General features: G+C 37.6%; 1 protein-coding gene across 12 annotated transcripts in view; it reads left to right on the forward strand.

Moving 5' to 3' along the window:
• Positions 1-17,240, forward strand: part of LOC137642644 (uncharacterized) — a 121,949-nt gene that overhangs the window by 23,901 nt on the left and 80,808 nt on the right. For 8 of the 12 annotated variants that reach the window (XR_011044825.1, XM_068375403.1, XM_068375399.1 and 5 more), the window contains one exon: positions 6,132-6,291. The gene's annotated coding sequence lies outside the window, so the exon portion shown is untranslated. Of the gene's footprint in view, positions 1-6,131; positions 6,292-10,340; positions 10,527-10,986; positions 11,049-17,240 lie in introns of those variants that run through there. The other 4 variants (XM_068375397.1, XM_068375401.1, XM_068375404.1 and 1 more) reach the window with 3 other exon arrangements.

Genomic DNA, 17,240 nt, shown 5'->3' on the forward strand with positions numbered 1-17,240 from the left:
GTAAATAAAAGCAAAGCAGTACACCTTTATGAACTCTGAAACCTCTCCACTGAGAATTGTCATAATGAACAAACGAACAAAATATGTTAATAAATACAAAAACACTTCGATTATTTGTCTAACTCCCAAAATAAGTTTCCTAAGAAATTACAGTCTACTTTATAGCTCACAATCAGACTGACAAGGTGTAGGGAATAGTTGGTAATTTTCAAAAACGTAGTAGACAAGCTTGATTTGATAACTGCTATATCCAATGTCAAGCAATTTTTATTTATTGTCTATCTACCGATCTATTTACTGTAAAAAAAAAAAAAAAAAAAAAAAAAAAAAAAAAAAAAAAAAAAAATATAGCCGGTACTGTATTTTGCTTTAAACTTTCACCAATAATTATCGTCAGAATGATGACTTCATGAGGCTCCACCCACTTTGGCCTCGTTATAATTCTGGATAACACTGAAGGCTATCATGGGCATTGTTGGATCAGAAAATTAAAATTCTGGCTATAAAAACTTATTTCTCGAGTAGTTGTAAGAAGTGCTAAATGATCCTCAAGGATCCCAGCAGTTGGCCTAAACGTTTGATTCATGTATACTACTGTTGCGGCACTGCTGCTACAGTAGTATTACTACGCTAGCACAGAAACCCCACCCACATTTATGTATCGTTCCGCCATTCATAAAGTCTGTCATTTTTTTTTCACTGTGCAATAAGCCATGGCCTCCTCAGAATTTAAGTTTTATATTAGATGATAGGCTATTTCATTAAGCTGACAAATTTATGGCTACTGGGTATGTTATTGCCGATGTTGAAGCTAAAGATAAAGTTTGGTATCATTCCTTCATTGCATTATCATCTTTACTACTATTTGTTTTGCTACATGTAGTAATTATTTTAAAGGATAAATGAATTATGTTCACTTTACTCCTATAAATTCCCATAAGATGTACAAATAAAACTCCTAAAACTTTTCATGATTTATTTACAAAATGCAGTCATGCCCAAAACATAGCCAACACGGTCGTACGGCCTAAGAAGAAGAAAAAAAAAATTATATCGGATGATCCGTTGGTCTGATGGAGAGTTTAGCACACAATTCTCATTTTAACAAAAATAGTTATATCAAGACTATTTACATACAATCTCTCTCTCTCTCTCTCTCTCTCTCTCTCTCTCTCTCTCTCTCTCTCTCTCTCTCTCTCTCTCTCTGGTGGCATAGTGAATAGTTAATGGAAATGTTCAAAAGCCTGAGTGACATTACAAGTATTATAATCATATTACGCTAAATACAAATCAGACCATAAACATTGGATTTAAACTAGAAACTGAATAATTACCTATTCAGGCTATAGTAAATATGGCCATGGGATTTCTCTTGACTGTATAAAGTTGCAAGTCGTAAGATAAATGCAGTTTTGCAACCACGGGCAATTCCAAATCCTGCTAGCCATTCTTGACTGTTATGGGTTCCAGAGCCGATGGAAGAAGGTGAATGGGTGTCCGGTGGATGGGCGGGGCAAAATTTTGTCAAAAGGTGTTTACATTGCTTACGTAATGAATGTTTTCGACTCTTGGCTCGTTATCACTGGCCATGGCGTCGGCTAGATCATTTTTACTCTATAAAAATTAAAACTATCGGGTTTAGGTTATTGAAAATGCTGACAAAATTTGTGTGTGGTTGTAAAATATACATATGTCAACTTTCAGCTACATCAGATGCCTTGATAAAGAGCAAAGTCCAAAAAACCGTGTTACAGAGGCCCTGCATCTCATAGTAAGTCAATTAGGTCCTTCTTCGACGAACTTGCTCTAAATTACATATCCTCCAATTTCAGACTTGATTAAAGCATTGCACACATTCATAAACGTTACTTACTCACTCGCTCAGCCTTCAAACTGACTACTGCAAGGTACAATCTTGTTCTTGGGGAGGAAAATAACTTTATATGAATACATTAAATCACAATATATTAATGACAATAGGGTAATCGACTGAACTCAGTAGTGTAAGTTTTTTTACTATGGTTACTCGTTAAGGTTCTGTGATTTATTTTATACAAATGTGAAGGTCCCTGACTTTGGTTATACAAATGTGAAGGTTTAGTAACTTTGGTTACACAAAAGTGAAGGTTAGTGAATCTGGTTACACAAATATGAAGGTTTAGTGACTTTGGTTACATAAATAAGGAGGTTTAGTGAATTTGGTTACACAAATTGAAGGTTTAGTTACTTTGGTTGCCCAAATGTGAAGGTTTAGTGATTTTTGTTACACTTGTGAAAGTATAGTGAATTTGGTTACACATTGAGGAGTTAGTGAATTTGGTATTTCTTGTGAAGGTTTAGTGACTTTGGTTACACCAATGTGAAGGTTTAGTGACTTTGGTTACACCAATGTCGGGGTTTAGTGACTTTGGTTACACCAATGTCAAGGTTTGGTGACTTTGATTACACCAATGTCAAGGGTTGGTTACTTTGGTTTACACCAATGTCAAGGTTTGGGCACTTGGTTACAACAATGTGAAATTTTGGTGATTTGAATGTACCAATGTTAAGGTTTGGTGATTTGATTGCACCAATGTGAAGGTTTGGTGACTTGGTTGCACCAATGTGAAGGTTTGGTGACTTGGTTGCACCAATGTGAAGGTTTGGTGACTTGGTTGCACCAATGTGAAGGTTTGGTGACTTGGTTGCACCAATGTGAAGGTTTGGTGACTTGGTTGCACCAATGTGAAGGGTTGGTGACTTGGCTGCACCAATGTGAAGGGTTGGTGACTTGGCTGCACCAATGTGAAGGGTTGGTGACTTGGCTGCACCAATGTGAAGGGTTGGTGACTTGGCTGCACCAATGTGAAGGTTTGGTGACTTGGCTGCACCAATGTGAAGGTTTGGTGACTTGGCTGCACCAATGTGAAGGTTTGGTGACTTGGCTGCACCAATGTTAAGGTTTTGTGACTTGGCTGCACCAATGTGAAGGTTTGGTGACTTGGCTGCACCAATGTCAAAGTTGTTACTATGGTTATACAAATGTGAATGTTTAGTGAATTTGGTTACACTCGTGTGCAGGTCGAGTGACTGGTTGCACACTTGTCGAGGTTTAGTGAATTTGGTTACACAAATGTGAAGCTTTCATCACTTGGGGTTACACAAATGTGAAGCTTTCATCACTTGGGGTTACACAAATACACAAATGTGAAGCTTTCATCACTTGGGGTTACACAAATGTGAAGCTTTCATCACTTGGGGTTACACAAATGTGAAGCTTTCATCACTTGGGGTTACAAAACTGTGAGTACGTACTCACTTTGGTTAGAATGTAAAATTTTATTGAATTTTATTACACAAACTATAGTTTAATGAAATTGGTTACACTTGTGAATGTTTGCTGAATTTGGTTACACACTTATGAAGGTTTGGTGAATTTTCTTACACACATGTGAAGATTTGATGACTTTGGTTACACGCTTGTGAAAGTTTGGTGAATTTGGTTACACACTTATGAATGTTTGAATTTGGTTACACTTGTGAAGGTTTGGTGAATTTGGTTACACTTGTGAAGGTTTGGTGAATTTGGTTACACTTGTGAAGGTTTGGTGAATTTGGTTACATACTTAAGAAGGTTTAGTGAATTTGGGAACTCAAATGTGAAGGTTTATTAAATTTTAAACAATTTTGAATGTTTAGTGACTTTGGTTACACAAAATTTGGTGAATTTAGTTACACAAAATTTGGTGAATTTGGTTACACACTTAAGAAGATTTGGTGAATTTGGTTACACGCTTGTGAAAATTTGGTAAAATTGGTTACCCACTTGTGAAAATTTAGTTACACACTAGTGAAGGTTTGGAGACTCCGGTCAGACGCTCCAGTCACAATTGAAGGTTTAGAGACTCCGTTCACACACTTGAGTGCTTAGATTCCAGTCAGGCACTTAAGAGTGCGCGAAAGACTCCAGTCAGGCACTTAAAAGTGTGCGAAAGACTCCAGTCAGGCACTTAAAAGTGTGTGAGAGACTCCAGTCAGGACCTTAAAAGTGTACGAGAGACTCCACTCAGGCACTTAAAAGTGTGAGAGAGATTCCACTCGGGCACTTAAAAGTGTGCGAGAGACTCCACTCAGGCACTTAAGAGACTCAAGCCAGGCACTTAGGAATGGGCGAAAGACTCCAGCCAGGCACTTAGGAGTGGGCGAAAGACTCCAGTCAGGACCTTAAAAGTGTGCGAGAGACTCCACTCAGGACCTTAAAAGTGTGCGAGAGACTCCACTCGGGACCTTAAAAGTGTGCGAGAGACTCCACTCGGGACCTTAAAAGTGTGCGAGAGACTCCACTCGGGACCTTAAAAGTGTGCGAGAGACTCCACTCGGGACCTTAAAAGTGTGCGAGAGACTCCACTCAGGCACTTAGGCGAGTGCGAGAGACTCCACTCAGGCACTTAGGAGTGTGCGAGAGACTCACGCCAGGAACTTAGGAGTGTGCGAGAGACTCCAGCCAGGCACTTGGGTGTGCGAGAGACTCCAGCCCGGCACTTGATTGTGCGAGAGACTCCAGCCCGGCACTTGATTGTGCGAGAGATTCCAGCTAGGCACTTAGGAGCGTGCGAGAGACTCCAGCCAGGCACTTGAGAGTGCGAGAGACTCCAGCCAGGCACTTGAGTGTGCGAGAGACACTGTCAGGCACGGGAGGGTTCGAAAGACTCCTACAATAGCCATTTTTCCACTCTCCTCCACAGTACCAGCTTGACACTAATCACATGGAGATGTCTCTCAGAAGGAAGTACATTAATTTCGAAATTCAGTATAATTTAATCTATTTTCGGAATTGGTTATATTGAAAAAAAAATTTTAGTAAAACTATTTTTGCTAAAATGAAAGTAAAAAATGTCCCTGAAATAATAGCCCTGGGGCTTGCATGCGCAGCACATTGTGGACCATTTGCCAGATCATAGTATCAATGACGTAATGTTCATTTTGCGAACATAGCGAACCTCGGCGGAGCTAAAACCATAAGGAGTGAGGTGTATCGTGGATAATTAATACTTTAATTTAAAGCCACTTAAAAGAAATATGTGTTTTTCCAGCTGGTTATCTTGTTTATTTTGCATTTCTGTATTCAAATAAATCACTCGTTTTGGACATTTCTTGACCCAAAACTCCGGTGTCTCACTGGAGTCCAAAACCTTGTAAAATGACTGGTTAGCCCCAATAATCATGGTCAGAAATGCATAAATAATATGATGAGGTGCAAATATAGATGGTTCATGTATTTGGCTAGAAATTAGTGTCATATATTTCCCATTTTGAGCTGTGAATATTATTTTTCTACAAAAAGAAATTGACGTTTCTAGTTTCAATACTTCTTTACCAATTCCATATACAAGGTTATTGTATAAATAACCTAGAATTCTTAAAATGTGGAGTCTTTTTTTAACTAAAAATATTTCCTGCTTAAACTTAAGTAACACTGTGTTTTAAGTATGTTAAATCTTTTTTTCAACATTTTTCGCTTTTTTACAACATCACCTTTTTGGTTTTAGGGTTAAAATTTAGTTGAATTTCTTATGATTTATCTTTCCAAGGTACTTGCTTTCCTGGGAAATTTTGTTTACATTTTACTTCTATTGTTTGACGTGATATCTTGCTAGGTGCAGAGACTAGTTACTGAAATGAGTAAATTAACGTTTTTTTTTTATATTGACAAATTTATTGAAGTTTCCACAAAACTAGTGAGGATGAAGTCAAACTTTTTTTTTATAATTTCGTGCAAGAAGCGATTGAAGAGGAATTTGAAATAATGCAGTGTCAATGTTTGTGTAGTTTATATATATAACCCTTGGGATTTAAACGCTTTCAATTTTGAGAAAATTGTCTCGGCAGCTTAATACACAAGAAGTGTATTGTTTTTACCATGTGTTTTAGCCATAGTTTAAGTGGGTAAGCAAATTAAGAGATGAGTAACTATGGGGATATATTCGGTACTAGTTATAATAGAAATTTAGTATTTCAATAATGCTGTTATTACTTTAAAAACCTTTCTTACTAGACATGAAAAGGATTAGCATATATCTCGCTGGTAATGAATGTCTTGTCTTATAATGGCCGATATATTTGCACATACTAATGAATTTTCTTTTTTTCAGATTTCAATGACCATACTGACTGATGTACTGAGCTTGAACGATGAACTCGACGCATCCGTCCCAGAGAATGTTTTAAAAGGAAGATTTCATTTTGCTGAAGTTGGGTAAATTAAAGAATATTCTCGTGGAAATTACCCCAAATTCAAAATCCTCAATACTGGTAGGTAGATAAAACCTTACTTGACCTTTGTTTAGCTTTATGGTTATTAAGCAAATAAAATTTTGAGAAAAACTCAAATTAAACTTTTAAAAGCATGAAAATATAAGTTTTCGTTAAAATTTCGAATTAAAATTTGGTCTGATTTTAAATTGGGAGAAGTCATTCCTGGTGATTATTTTTTTCACATTTCTAATTTACATGGCTGCAACTTTAATATCAGATGGTACAGTAATAGGGAAATATAATCCATTAGAAACAGAAACGTAATAAAACTGATTTCAATCGAAGCGAAAAATCTATTTTTTTGGGTGAGATAGCCATGTCGTCCTGATGGAAGTTCCTTTAGGGTAGCTTCCTAGGGTATATTTGACTACGGTGATATTCCCAGAGAATTTTACCTTCAGTTATCCAGAATTCTAACTCCTGGAGCGAATATCCCTAAATAAACCTAGATGGGATATTGCGTAATATCAGAGGACGTATTCTTGACACGCCACATAGCTATCTTCACCCTGAACCGAGTTAACACTTCGAGGGGTCAAAGTGGCAAGAAAACGAAAAACGAGAATGAAAGGAGAGCTGTTAATGAGGTACCTCTCCTATCCCTCTTCGAGTGCGTACACAATGCCGTCGACGGCGCCATCTCTATTCCTTGTAGCGATACGCGAGGTGCTACAGATACCCTATTATGGGGGGTTGGGTCCTATACCCATTTTTTATTGCAGGGAAGGGCGGGTCCATAAGGACGACATGACTATCTCGCCCAAAAATAGATTTTTCGCTTCGCTCAAAATCCGCTTTTTAGGCTCAGGCCATGACGTCCTGATGGAAGTTTACCAGAGCATTACTGTATCTGTGGATTTTCAAATCGTGCCATACCCTCAAGAAAGTATTTCCTAGTCAGCAAAGAGCTAGAGACCTATGATGTTACCGTTATACATCATTCAATCTAATCATAAACCATGTTAGTGCTTCCTGCCCCCTACAGGGAAGAGTCATACTAGACTCTGGAAAAGTCTCGGAGTACATATTACCTATGGATGACTAACAGACAAGCCTGTATAGTGGTCTCAACCTATACCTTATAAAGCAAAGTTTGTATAAGAACCACCAATGTAAGTATGAAATACCAACAAGTCCCCGGTATGCCTATTCTTATGAATGGATTGGACTAAGGTTTGTAAATGTTTAGGAACAATTTTGCATATCCACCACCATCCCTTTAGGGTAATAGTCTTTCCTTCCTGAGGAAGGAATAAGCCAATGAATGTTTGCTTGTAGCAAGGAACAATCTGTAAGACCATTCATGTTACAATTATCCATAGTTTTAAGTGTAATGCTAAGTACATTTCTAGTAAAATGATGTGGGCGAATAAGACGCAAGGTTCACTAAGAACTAGTTTATTGATAATCAAATAAATATATAGGTCAATCGACATTTATAAGAATTATAAAATGTGGATGAACAAACAATTAAGCATAAACATAACAGTAAAAACAGAAAATATTGTTTCATCTGAAAAGGAAACATATATGCACCACTTTTGAAATCAAAATATTAATAGTTACATTCTGTATTAATGTTCAATCACACTAGCGTAACAAATGCTTGGCACGTGTCCTCATTATGTTTGGTTCACCTTTACCTATGGAACAGTTCATAAGGACACCTTAGTGGCCTATCGCTTAGTCTGTAGAAACAGTCCGTGACTACACACCCACCCCTGAATTAATCATCCCACTTAATTTCGCTGTTCCTCGCAGATTTAGACAGCAGGTCTAAGGAAACTACCTGCTGCTACCAAAGGCCTCTTAAGTTCCTCCACTAGCTTCGCATAGTGTCTAAAGAATACTCTGGATGACTTCTTGCCAGTGTATGAACGAAGATGTTCAAAATCCATATTATTAAAGAAATTTATGGAAGAGGCAACTTTTCTCGGATAATGACCTGCGGGTGTACTGTCTGGATTTTCTCTGCGAATAAAATAGGTGATTTTCGCCCTTGGTTTCTTCAGAGATAAATTTGAGCCTGAGGTTTCTCCCCTAAACAGCTGTCCTCCCCTAAAGTTTGAAGTTCTACGAAGATAGACCTTTAGGCACTCCACTGGACATAGAGATGCATCTTCCTTCAGAGGGCAGATTCTCCAGGGTCCCCACCTATTGGTGGGTAGCTTGTTCTTGGCGAGAAACGTTGGATCCGGAAAAAGGTTCAGTTCTCCCCCGTCTAAGAACTGAACATGACCTTCCTCTCTCGAGAGGGCTACTATTTCACTAACTCTGGCCCCCAAAGCGAGTGCAAACAAATATAACTTTTTGGGTCAAATCCTTTAAAGCACACACCTTATTATTCATCATTGAAGTGAAATGAACTTTATCCAGAGACCATGAAATTGGTTTCGGAGGTGCTGATGGTCTGAGCCTAGCACAGGCCTTTGGAATTTTGTTAAAAATGTCATTAGAGAGGTCGACATGGAAGGCATATAGAATAGGCCTTGTCAAGGCAGACTTTCACGTTGATATTGTGTTGGCTGCTAAACCTTGTTCATGAAGGTGGATGAAGAATGAAAAACAGAAGTCTGTCAATCTTTTGTGGTTTCTTCGCCTTGACAAAGGACACCCACTTCTTCCATGATGACTCATATTGTCTTCTGGTAGATTTGGACTTATATTCCTCTAAAAAGTCTATACTGTTCCTTTATATCCCGAATCTTTTTCTTACCGCTAGGGAGAGAAAATCATGAGATGTAGGTTCAGGGTTTTCTGTGACGAAACGAAGACAGTCGACTTCTGTACTCGCCGAGTCGAAACTGGATCCGGTAGCGGCACAAACTTCAGTCGTAGTTCTAATGCCAGAGGGAACCAAACTCTGTTCGGCCACTTGTGAGCCACTATTGCTGCTTCCCCTTGAAAGATCTGTTTGTTGAGGGCCTTCAATAGAAGGTTGGGTGGAGGGATTAGGTAAATTCTGGACCCTCTGTTCCAGTCGAGGGGTATAGCGTCCACTGCTTCTGCTAGAGGATCCTCGTAAAAGGACACATAACAATGTAACTTCTTGTTGTCGTTTGTTACAAAGAGGTCTATCTGCAGTTCCAGGACTTAACTCGAGATGAAAGAGAACGATCCTACATCTAGGGACCATTCTGACTCTTATCGGTGTGAACCTGGATAGAGCGTCCGCCATCACGTTGCGGAACCATTGAAGGTGAACTGCTGACAAGTGCCATCTCTTCTTTTCCGCTAGCCGGAAGATGGCCAACATCAATTGGTTGATTTGAAGTGACCTCAACCCTTGTCGATTCAGGCATCTCACTATCACCTTGCTGTCTAGGACCAATCTTATGTGGGCCAAGTGGCAGAAGAGATACTTTCTTCAGTGTAAGAAGTACTGCCATGGCTTCCAGAAAGTTTATATGAAACTACTTGAACAGGTTGGACCAAGGTCCTTGGACTTTCTTCCGGGGAGAATGACCTCCCCATCCTTCCTTTGAAGCGTTTGTATGAATAGTAATTGAGGGGGGAGGTGGCTGAAGTATCGATTTCTTCAGTTGCTTGGCATTGGACCACAGCTTGAGAAGCTTTCGCAGACGAGTCGGTAGTGGTCTTATTAGATCTCTTTGCGCGTTTGATGCATATTTTCTCCAAACTCCAGTTGCATCCTTTAGCTGTGCTCTTAGCACAGGATCTGTTACTGAGGCAAACTGTCGAGAGCCCAGCACACTCTCCTGTTCGCGTCTTGATATCCGTTTGGATTCTAGTAGTCTCTTGACAGATCCTGCTATTTCTTTCCTCTTCTTCACAGGAATGGAAAACTGGTGTGACTGGAAGTTCCAGTGGATTCCCAACCACAAACCTTTGAGATGGAGAAAGTCGAGACTTTTCAATGTTGATCTTTAATCCTAGATGTTCAAGGAACTAGATCACCTTCTTGGAGGCTTGCATGCGTTTTGTCATGGATACTGCCCACACCAGCCAGTCGTCCAAGTAAGACACTATTTGGATTCCCTTTAGGCGTAAGTGATGGACATCTGCGTTTACAAGCTTGGTGAAAATCCTTGGGGCTATGTTTAGCCCGAATGGCATGGCTCTGAAGGCATGAAATCTTTGTTGTAGCTTGAACCCTAGGTAGGAAGAGAGGTGACGATTGATTGGAACGTGCCAATAAGCGTCTGACAAGAATGAGATGACCAGGAATTGATGCAAAATACTACAAAAACCTGTAAAACTCTTCAATAAACGTATGTAGTAAAAATACTTTGTCCATATTACAAGTTAACTGTAAGTGTTTATTATTAGAATATATCAAATAGCCATTTTCCTATTACTGCCATTGTTTTTTGTGGCATGTTTTTATTTCCCATGGTCTTTTTTATTTTCACCAGTGTAATTAGTGTTATCTTGCTATTCACAAAATAATTTTGAAAATATTTCAAATTTGATTATCGTTTGTCCTAGGTAAGGAACAGAAACTTTATAAAAATTTGATATGAGGTGAAATTTTGCTATGCTTCTAATAAATCTGTTCCTCAGTATCAATAAAATAGCATCCAATGGAAAATTCTATTAAAATGTTAGGATTTGCATAAGCAATAATGATTCTGAAGACCAAATACAGATGGAGCCACATGTCTCCCAAGGACGACAGAACAAGGATTTCTGCTTCCTTGATTTCTAAAGTTCTACATTTTGAACCTTCAGACTGTTTTGAGCCATTTATATCATGGGGCTGAGGATGTGAACGTTAAACATGGATATTATATGTAAGTATTCTTTTTAAATCTTCATTGTTATTCCCATATTCTAAACATTACATTCCGTGGAATTTATGTGCTGGTTTTACAAATTTTATCTTGAGCTGACATCGCCGTGTGAAGCTATCTAAATTCCTTGTTTTTCACACAGTTCCTCATACTTCCGGTTGAGAGTCTCCCATTTTCATGTCCTTTAATATTGTACAAATGAATGATCTCGTATACATTTTTTAAGTATTCTTTTACTGCTTAAGTGGGCTTTACCTTGAGATTTCTGGTCAAGAGTACATACACGTGCAAGGCAATACAGCTTTAATATATTTATGAAATCTCTTTTTATATTTTGAAGCTTTTAGTATACCCCGTGAAACTGTATTCTGTACCAATCGTTGTAGTGCAAAATTCGGGAAAACTTTTAGCACACAACTCTCCTAATTGTTCGTTGCCATCGAGTGGATTTTTGGAAGTGAAACCATGAGTATCCTTTAAAACATATGTGTTTTCTTTTGTAGTAATTTAATGTTTGAATTTTTTCGTAAATGTTTTCGATGTATCGGTGGGTATTTTGGGCTATTGTGATTTTTTATAGCCTATTTCGATTGGATAAATGTGGATAATAAGGTAATTTTTTTATCCAACGGTTTTTCCGGTGATTTTTAAATCGTGATTTTGGTTGATTTTCTATCGCAGTTGTGTTGATTGAAATCTTAATTCGGTTAAATGTGAATCTATAAACCTGTGCATACGATATTTGGCCGTTGGACCAGGTCTTTTTCCAGAATACTTAGTGGAGGGTTCCTCTTTCTATATCTTTCCGTTACAACTCTTAAAACAAGAACACATGACAAGCTGGATTGAACAAGGGTTGGAGGTATTAGATTTGCTTTCAAGACCTTTGGGGTCAAGGTTAAAGGTTGGGTTCTTATAAGTAGCCTACAACGGTTCACATAATCTCATTCCATACTCTATTCCTTCCTATATATGTATTTTCATATATTTTATATATATATTAACGGATAAAGTAAATACTTCTGTAAAGATATTGTCATTATACGTAGCATCTTCAATACTTATCTTTTGAAGGAAAACCAAGTTTTATTGATTATATATCTTAACACTAGATAAATAAATTTTTGGTAGAAGCAATGGCTTTATGGCGAATTGACGTCAGAGGGAAAGTTCAATGTCATAACTTATAGCAATACTCTGTATATTCATGTTGCAAAGTCTGTTGGTCTTGCAGCTTTGTCCCAATCTTTTGTTATTCTATCTAGTGATTCCTGCAGTAGCACCTTAGTCTTTCATATTTTTTTCTAGCTATAGTTTTTTACTTTGCCCCATATATATTGAATGGCGTTTTATCCAGTGATATTGCGGTAGACGAATAGCTCTATGGCTGTACTCTGCTGCTATCTTCTGAATGACGTACCGTATACACACTCGCTGTCAATACACACTTGGCCATTCAATCTTGCTGATAACCCTCGTGGAAAAAGTAAAGAAGTCATACGCACCTAAAGGATAATCGGACAAAAATATAAGTAATATAAGATTAACAAATAAAACTCCTATGGTAGTGCCTAATTCCAATTTATACTTCCATACCAAAATTAAATATTGGAATAGTATAAGGCTCACACTATTTTAACAAGACAGTTTTTTATCATTAATATGGAATCTTCCATCTACTCTGCTGCTTGAGGTTATCGCCTCTTAAAAGGTACAATACAATGGTTAGCTTCTGGCATTTAAAAGCTTACTCCGCCTTTGGGGATAAAGCGATTAGGTTCCTTCCCCAGAGGGTGAGATGTCCAAAGGCACTGGTCCGACGGCATGTTATGGTGATGATCAAACGTTTGTTATTTTACTCACGTTCCGGGGATTGGTGATATATCTAACCATAACACTTGCATACTTTCACTTTTGAGCACGTTTTGACAAACGTAATGATTGACTTCAGTACTATTTATTTATAACTGCTATTGCTACAGTTTTCAGTGATGTTAACGAGAAAAAATTAAGCTTTTTTAATTCAAGGAAAGGTATGATGGGTCGTTTGCGACCCTTACAGCATGTTCAAAACCTGTTTTTTCCCCATAAATCATCAGCTGTCTCGAATATGGAAGTGATCGACCTGCAAGGGGTGACTAGTCTACATGCCATTGTCTGCTTTAGGACTGATTTTCGTCTAACTTCCCTCCTTCCCCGTTTTCTTACCCCCCAGGGGTCGACCTCGGACCTACATACCTTTATAGGGGTAAGTGATTAAACAGCAAAGTTATTACATAATTATAAATTGTCGAACAGTGTTAATACTTGTTTGGTTCTTTATAGTTGGAAAGTGTGGGTGGATGATTTGTCTACCACTTGCATGACATTGGTTTTGGCTCAGATGCCATATATTGCCATGAGGTCCATTTTCCCTCAAATGCTAATTTCTGATTTTTTTAGTTTTTTTGCAAATTTGATTTTTTTTCTATTTATTTTGAATTTATCTTCAATAATGGCCAGCAGATAGTATTCCCTCGGCATGGATGTCATCAACACACTTCTAATGGAGTTAAAAAGAGATGTTGATGATAATATGGAGCTTGCAACCCCATTCTTCATTTCAAGTGGTAGATTGGGCTGTAAGTGTTGTTGCGGTCTGCGGCCATTTTGTTGACATACCCGAAAGGTAAGTTGGCATATCTCTATATATTCTTGTTCTGTATAGAATTCGTGATATTTTGGTATAATTTAATGCATGAATATCATATTTTATAGGAGATACAATGATTTTCATAAGAAATTTACATTGTGAACTAGGCCGTCAAAAAATGACCTTTAGATTTTGCCCCTGTTATAACAGTAAATTACATCTTAGTGCACATTTTATTATGTATTTCTGTTCTAGGATAATATGAGTTTATTCTATAAAAAAATTAGCCTCTTCCTATTTCATTTGGGTACCCAAAAAAATTCATGAAATTTGGACATTTTTTTGGCCAAAAAAATTTACCCTTTTTTTCTCATTTCAGATCTTGACTTCTATGGGTCCAACTCATTTCCAGCAATTACACGCTGTTGCTTTGCCATCTAAGAAGGTGTCCCTAAAGGGATTTATGTGTATATGTATATTTCTATTTTTTGTGAATATTTACGTCGTCTTTTTTTGTATACTTAAATTTTTTATATATTTCCAATAAATAGTTATTTTGTAGATGGGTATCATTTATATTTTCAGTAATTTTTAGCATTCTTTGAAGTATTTTTGGCAAGTCAAACAATACAGATTGATGCATAACTAGATTTTTTCTGAATTTTTTTCGGAGTCGGGGTCGTTCACGACCGAGTATACCCTTAAAGGGGTGTCCAAGTAGCATACCTATCCAGGGTTAAATCAACTAAGTCAATTAGGTCCTTCTTCGACGAACTTGCTCTAAATTACATATCCTCCAATTTAGCATTGCACACATTCATAAACGTTACTCGCTCACTCTCACTCAGCCTTCAAACTGGCTACTTCAAGGTACAATCTTGTTCTTGCGGAGGAAAATAACTTTATATGAATACATTAAATCACAATATATTAATGACAATAGGGTAATCGACTGAACTCAGTAGTGTAAGTTTTTTTTACTATGGTTACTCGTTAAGGTTCCGTGAATTTATTTATACAAATGTGAAGGTCCCTGACTTTGGTTACACAAATGTCAAGTTTTGGTCACTTGGTTACACCAATGTGAAGTTTTGGTGATTTGAATGTACCAGTGTGAAGGTTTGGTGACTTGATTGCACCAATGTGAAGGTTTGTTGACTTGATTGCACCAATGTGATGGTTTGGTGACTTGATTGCACCAATGTGATGGTTTGGTGACTTGGTTGCACAAATGTGAAGGTTTGGTGACTTGGTGCAAGGTGAAGGTTTGGTGACTTTGGTTGCACCAATGTGAAGGTTTAGTGACTTTGGTTACACAAATGTGAAGGTTTAGTGACTTTGGTTATACATATGTGAAGGTTTAGTGATTTTCTTTACACAGTCAAAGTTGTTACTATGGTTTTACAAATGTGAATGTTAAGTGAATTTGGTTACACTCTTGTGAAGGTTGAGTGACTGGTTGCACACTTGTCGAGATTTAGTGAATTTGGTTACACAAATGTGAAATCATCACTTGGGGTTACACAATTGTGAGTACGTACTCACTTTGGTTAGAATAATGTGAAAGTTTATTGAATTTTATTACACAAACTAAAGTTTAATGAAATTGGTTACACTTGTGAGTGTTTGCTGAATTTAGTTACACACTTATAAAGGTTTGGTGAATTTGCTTACACACCTATGAAGATTTGATGACTTTGGTTACACGCTTGTGAAAGTTTGGTGAATTTGATTACACACTTATGAATGTTTGAATTTGGTTACACTTGTGAAGGTTTGGTGAATTTGGTTACACTTGTGAAGGTTTGGTGAATTTGGTTACACACTAGAGAAGTTTGGTGAATTTGGTTACATACATAAGAAGGTTTAGTGAATTTGGGAACTCAAATGTGAAGGTTTATTCGATGTTAAACAATTTTGAATGTTTAGTGACTTTGGTTAGAATGTTAATGTTTAGTGAATTTGGTTACACAAAATTTGGTGAATTTAGTTACACAAAATTTGGAGAATTTGGTTACACACTTGTGAAGATTTGGTGAATTTGGTTACATGCTTGTGAAAATTTGGTGAAATTGGTTAACCACTTGTGAGAGTTTAGAGAATTTAGTTACACACTTGTGAAGGTTTGGAGACTCCGGTCAGACGCTCCAGTCACAATTGAAGGTTTAGAGACTCCGTTCACACACTTGAGTGCTTAGATTCCAGTCAGGCACTTAAAAGTGTGCAAGAGACTCCAGTCAGGCACTTAAAAGTGTGCGAGAGACTCCAGTCAGGCACTTAAAAGTGTGCGAGAGACTCCAGTCAGGCACTTGAAAGTGTGCGAGAGACTCCACTCAGGCACTTAAGAGACTCCACTTAGGAGACTCCACTCAGGCACTTAGAAGTGTGCAAGAGACTCCAGTCAGGCACTTAGGAGTGTGCGAGAGACTCCAGCCCGGCACTTAGGAGTGTGCGAGAGACTCTAGCCCGGCACTTAGGAGTGTGCGAGAGACTCTAGCCCGGCACTTAGGAGTGTGCGAGAGACTCTAGCCCGGCACTTAGGAGTGTGCGAGACACTCCAGCCAGGCACTTGAGTGTGCGAGAGAGACTGTCAGGCATGGGAGGGTTCGAAAGACTCCTACAATAGCCATTTTTCCACTCTCCTTCATAGTACCAGCTTGACACTAATCACATGGAGACGTCTCTCAGAAGACACTAATCATATGGAGACGTCTCTCAGAAGGAAGTGCATTCATTTCGAAATTCAGTATAATTTAATCTATTTTGGGAATTGGTTATATTGAAAAAATTTTTTTTAGTAAAACTATTTTTGCTAAAATGAAAGTAAAAAATGTCCCTGAAATAATAACCCTGGGGCTTGCATGTGCAGCATTATGTACCAGATCATAGTAGCAATGACGTAATGTTCATTTTGCGAACATAGCGAACCTCGGCGGAGCTAAAACCATAAGGAGTGAGGTGTATCGTGGATAATTAATACTTTAATTTACAGCCACTTACAAGAACTGTGTGTTTTTCCAGCTGGTTGTCTTGTATATTTTGCATTTCTGTATTCAAATAAATCACTCGTTTTGGGCATTTCTCGACCCAAAACTCCGGTGTCTCACTGGAGTCCAAAAACTTGTAAAATGACTGGTTATCCCCAATAATCATGGTCAGAAATGCATAAATTATATGATGAGTAGCAAATATAGATGGTTCATGTATTTGGCTAGAAATTAGTGTCATATATTTCCCATTTTGAGTTGTGAATATTATTTTTCTATAAATGGAAATTGACGTTTCTAGTTAAAACACTTCTTTACCAATTCCATATACAAGGTTGTTGTATAAATAACCTATAATTCTTGAAATGTGGTGTAGTTTTTAACTAAAAATATTAACTGATTAAACTTTAGTAACTTTGTTTTAAGTATGTTAAATCTATTATTCAAGATGTTTTGCTTTTTTACAACACCAGCTTTTTGCTTTTAGGGTTAAAATTTAGTTGAATTAATTATGATTTATCCAAGGTATTTGCTTTCCTGGGAAATTTTGATTACATTTGACTTCTATTGTTT

Source organism: Palaemon carinicauda, chromosome 6 (assembly GCF_036898095.1).
Source record: "Palaemon carinicauda isolate YSFRI2023 chromosome 6, ASM3689809v2, whole genome shotgun sequence".
NCBI classification, from domain to species: domain Eukaryota; kingdom Metazoa; phylum Arthropoda; class Malacostraca; order Decapoda; family Palaemonidae; genus Palaemon; species Palaemon carinicauda.